This window comes from Xiphias gladius, chromosome 8 (genome assembly GCF_016859285.1).
Source record: "Xiphias gladius isolate SHS-SW01 ecotype Sanya breed wild chromosome 8, ASM1685928v1, whole genome shotgun sequence".
Lineage (NCBI taxonomy): Eukaryota > Metazoa > Chordata > Actinopteri > Istiophoriformes > Xiphiidae > Xiphias > Xiphias gladius.
The window spans coordinates 20,261,715-20,267,200 of record NC_053407.1 but is presented as its reverse complement, the minus strand read 5'-3'; the positions used below and the strand labels follow the sequence as shown (position 1 = coordinate 20,267,200).

General features: G+C 41.5%; 1 protein-coding gene across 1 annotated transcript in view; it reads left to right on the top strand.

The window, feature by feature from the left end:
* Positions 1 to 1,333: 1,333 nt before the first annotated feature.
* The window catches only part of cd82b (CD82 molecule b), a 24,642-nt gene continuing 20,489 nt past the window's right edge, over positions 1,334 to 5,486 (top strand). Inside the window, exon 1 of the mRNA XM_040133898.1 lies at positions 1,334 to 1,463. The gene's annotated coding sequence lies outside the window, so the exon portion shown is untranslated. The remainder of the gene's footprint in view (positions 1,464 to 5,486) is intronic.

Genomic DNA, 5,486 nt, shown 5'->3' with positions numbered 1-5,486 from the left:
CATTATTGAAGTTAGTTGGCGAAGGTTGATGGGTGAGAAACTGTATACATGAGGTTGCGCAGCTGTTTCTAAGTTGCCTGTGTTTGAAGATAGGTCGGTGCCGGTTGAGGGCAGGAGGTGGTGAAGTTTGTCACTAATAGTTAGATTTTTACCATTAAAGAAGCTCATGAAATCGTCACTACTGAGAGCTGTAGGAATACATGGGTCAATAGAGCAATGACTCTGTCAGCCTGGCTACAGTGCTGAAAAGAAACCAAGGGTTGTTTTAATTTCCCCTATTAGAAATGGGTAATAGGCTGCTCTGGCGGAGCAGCGGATTTATTTAGCTAACATATTATTCATAACACAGCCAGCTTATATTAAGCAATGTCTGGTATAAATTGCTCATTGCCTGCTGATTATTTTTCACATCAAAATGTCTGATTTTTAGAAATGTGAAGGAAACAGACGAGGAAGTAATTATATGTTATCACATGAAAATACACCTGTGTGTAGTGCTTGAGGAAGTATTCAGGTCCTATACTTAAGTACAAGTAGTAATAGCGCAGAGCTAATAAATAATGTTCCATTACAAATACAAGTCCTGCATTGAACCTAAGTAAAAGTAAGTAAGTATAATCAGGAAAATATACCTAAAGTATTAAAAGTAGAAGTAGCTAATGCAAAAGTTGGCACCTAGGACCTTTATACTATACTATATTACTAGATTATTATTACTCATGCATAAATATAAAAGCAGGACCTTATTGTTGTAACTATATAGGACTGCAAGTAGTGATTATTGTCATTAAGGGCCAATCTCCTGATTAATTTCTCAATTAATCAATTGATTGTTTTGTTTGCAAAAATTTTGAAAATAGTAAGAAATGCCCGTCACATTTACCCAGAGCCCAAAGTGGCACCTTTACAATGCTTGTTTTGTCCCAACCTCAGAAATTCTTAAAAAATAAATCCATATTAAATAGCTGTCAATTAATTAATTAAGCAACTAATCTTTCTGCTGTAATTGTACTGACTGTTGGGTAGTTTAATCTGTAATAAAGCATCAGATTTAATAATCACTTCATACGTTTTGTATGCAAAAATCTTAATTTGTAAATTAATTAGTAACTAAAGGTGTCAAATAATTGTAGTGGAGTGGACAGTACAGTGTTTCCTTCTGAAATGTAGTGGAGTAGAAGTGTAAAGTGGCAGTAAAGGAAAATACATAGTGTACACAGCACTTGAGCAAATGCACTTTGATCTGCTCTACGGTTGCTGGACTTGGCAGGACAGGAGAGGGTTAAAAAGGCAGCTCAGCATGGCTGCCGCACGGTGGGGGTGTGAACACTTTCCCACACACACACACACACACACACACGCACGCAGACTCACAAGCAGAGACCGTTTAGTCACACAACAGGCAGGACAGGAGACAGTCGACCCCGCAACCAACTGTTACCACCTTCGGAGAAAAAGTCCAAGTAAGTGTTTAATCATATTTGCGCGTTTTCTGACGAGCCGGTAGAAATACGGGTATACGCCAGAATGTGTAAACTGGTTGTAAATTAGCGGCCATCTCCTAGTGCCTTCAGAAAACTCTGTCTAGCGCCAGGACAGAAATGACTGAAAACCAAACTCTTAGCAAATTAACCCGAAAAAAAAATCCACTATCTGCGTTACAGCAGGTCGGTTAGCTGTGCCGGGTGAAGGGACGTCGGTTTACAGTTGACGCTAATGTAACGATAGCTGACGTTTTTTTGTTTTGTTTTTTTTAACGATTGCTAAAGTCTTGGAACTGATCCGCCGAACTGATTTGGTTCGGATGACTTTAGGTGAAGGGTTCAAACCCGTGAGATAAACCAAACGTCGCCCTTCGTACAGCTTGTTACGTTTTGTCGGCGCTAACACTGTGAAGACCTGATTTATAACGTAGACGTAAAGTTCAGCGGCTGTAACGTTACGGCAGCGAACCGCCTGCCAATGCTCAGGGTCCTCGCCTTTGCCTGCTGCTACCTGTTAAAGGAGTGGTTCGCGGTTTTTCCAAACCTCTCTCAAACCGTAGCCAGGTGTCCAGGTGAGCACCGAAACAGGTTTCTCACACTGTAAACAACCCCCGTGTCCATACTGGCCTTTTCAAGATGCCTGCCTAGTGCGCTTTGTGTAGTGATGGGGGACGAACATCTACGGTCCACATCGAAACTGTAATCCAAAGTTTATCTGAAGCCCATCTGAGGCTTTGCTCCGAATTAGTCAAATCAACCTGACGTCTTCCAAAGTTACAGCGTTTGTAGTATGATATTCACTCTTTTTGTTTACGATCTCTTCGCTGTAGCTCAACAGGGGAACACAAAGAGGCGGTTTTGTACCGAATACACTAACTTTGAAAGATATTCACTTGACACGACTTCATATCGATTGAAGATCAATGTTACAACGCGCTCGGCACTAAAACAGGGGACTGACATTGACAGCACATTATGAAAGGATCTTATAATGCCCACTATGAAAAGAGAGCGAAAAACCTCTGTCAGTGCTCACATGGGCACGGGGATATTGTTTTAAGACAGACTTAAACATTAAAGCAGATGCCAAGTGGTCCGGAGAATGAAGGGCCTCCAGGATTAGCTGTATTTCCAGGGGTTCGGACATACGGAGAAGTGGGAAATTTTCATTATTTCACTTAATGGAAGTACTAGCTCACTTACAGTATGTGTGCAGCGTGTCAGGAAAACGGTCCTCATCACAGGGTTCAGTGTCTCAACTTTAAAGTGTATTTTGGCCTCCCCGGAGACTTTTTTTTCCCCTGAGTGATAAAGAGTATTACAAAAGTGTTTTGTGAATTGTATTCTTGAACAACGTGAAAATAAGAATCAGACCCCTTATTTTGGACGAGGTGTGATGATGCTGCAGAAACAGTATGAAAGTGCAACTCTCTGGTTGTTCTCTTTGGCAATCACCCTGGTTGTGTACAGATGTCTTACACTTCCCTGCGCCATTTATTTTACAACAAAGCTGTCGGAGAGGGTTCTGTGGGACACAGACTTATTTTTGACAGGTCACCATATGTCACTATGTTGAGCTGTACCATGGTATTTCTGTGGCAAAACCGAAAAGAGGCATTGAGTAAGCCGCACTCATTTGAGGAAACATCCAGTGACCACGGTGCTTTTATAGCCCTCTCGCATTAGATGCAAGCTTTTAACCAATATTATGGTTTACAAGCAGAAGTAACCCTCGGTTACTTTCGGCTCTCGTACCCTGATACTCTGTACTTGCAGCAGTTATTAGTAGATTCATCAGTTACTCAGCAACAGAATTTGAATGGGTATACTGTTTGCGTGTGGGTCAGTCAAAATGTTCCAGTTGGCCTCCCTCTGCATCCAGCTGGCCATGTATTCGGCAGCCGGTTGCCATGTCTACAAACTGCAGAGTACCACTGGAAGTCTTTAACAGCTGATACACCCACATGGTGTCTTTTGAAAAGCCGAAGTAGAGCACTGTAGGGGAGCTGTTTGATGCTTCGTAGGACACTGTACCCTCAGGCTATCATTGAATGAATCTCCGTTCTGCTGGTTACAGCCTCGACTGGGCTTTGAGAGGTTAGCAGTATTTGCATTGTTTTTTGATGGAAACAGTTTTTTGTTTTTTTTTATTTGGCCAAAAAAGTTCAGAAGTTGTTGTTGTGATGTTTTCATCCTGTCACCAACACCACAACTTTTCTTATCTCTGTTTTATATTATAAAGTAATTACTTTGGTGCTTGGTTTTAGCTGGTCAGACTAAGATAGGAACATAAGGGCATCTGTTTGCTTGTGGTAACTTATAATAGGTGTCATTATTTTTCGCACTGTATAAAGACTAAATGATTAAACAGACGATCGGTAACATCTAGTAGAAGTAGGTTAATGCCGCTTGTGCTCTGTGTAGTTTTGTTGCCGCAGATGCTTCACCATTTTCACTCGATAGTGGGAAGTTCCCTAGCACTGAGCACCAGGGGAGGATTTCACTGCCTTATATCATATGGTATAACACATGGAGTGTCCCCTAGATGCTAAATGGGAAACGCTCGTCTTCCCACTGAATTCGTTGAAGCTTATCGGCTGATGAAGCATTGACTAGACCATAGTTATTGCATGACCCGGATGAATGAAAACCTTTAGAGATGTAAGAAATAATCTGATAATAAAAATGATCATTACTAGCAGTTCTGGTCCTCTCGCCTGAAAGCTGCAATATTAATCACAAAGCTGAATGTACACAAATAGCTTTTTTAGAAATGTTTGTATGGTGACACCGTCTCCTCTTACTCCAACAAAAATGCTCACCTTTTCAGTTTAGTCACCAAAACTCCACTGTAGACAATAAGCTACATCCTGTCTATACAGAGGGATAAACGACATTGTTGCAGATGTTAAAAGCAGGATTCTGGCATGGTATTAAGGGCTTTAGTACCAGGGTGATGTAGGCAGGTCCATGCCAGCACAATGGCCTCGCAGATGTGTAAATGGATTTTATTTGATAGGAGGTCGGCACATCGCCTGACTTTTTGTGTACAAACGGGCTGTAGTTGAGTCATGCTGGGTCCAATACAGACACAGTTGCTGCTGCCTGCCACTTATGCTGTCTTCATCATCATCATCTCTGTACCCTATGCTCCTGAAATGACTCTTTGTAAAGTAAACAAGTATTGATTTCAATTGAACACCCACTAAAAGAGGTACTTAATTGTGTGATCACACTTTTGCCAAACCACAGGGAGGGAAATGGAGGCTACGAAGGGGAAAAATGGCTCTGTGAGGTCACAGAGTTTGGAAAGTGCAGGTGACTTTACAGCTTTCTCAAGGGAAGTTGTTATTCTGCACATGATTTTTGCACCATGAGCTCAAGCCTCCTCTGGCCTTTTTTTCTGCTGCCTCAGTTCAAATAAACTACATTGTCTCTTGATTTCAGCAGCCTTTAGAATACTACTGTAGCTATTATAAAAGGTTACAATGGCACTGTTCCTTGGAACTGCTGTTGGGCTCTGCTTTGAATTTCCATTGCACTTTCCAGTCTTTATTTTCACTTTGGAGGCGATTTGTCATTCAATTTCAGGGAGTCCAGTGCAATTTGGGTTTGCCCAGGTAGGCTCAGAAGAAATTAAGCTTTAAAATACTCCCACAGTTTATCTGCTCCATGTGTGAGCTTGCATGGAAGTTTTGCAAAAAGAATTGGAGTGTATTTATGGTTTGGCTTGGCTCTGCTCCTAAACTCCATATAGTCAGTTGGCTGCTTTAGAAGAAATTGGGCTGGGCCTGCTAGCCTATTTAATTTGTTTTTTGAAAAATATAATAAGTACCACTGAGGCATTGTCAGGAGTTCTTTTCACGTGGACAGGGCTTGGTCAACAAACAATGGTAGTCATAACTAAACCTTTTTTAATCTGCACTGCTGCTCACCATCTAGACAAAGAGACCAGCAATCTCCTTTAAGGATTATCTACTTTGCAGGGGTATCTGCTGTGTG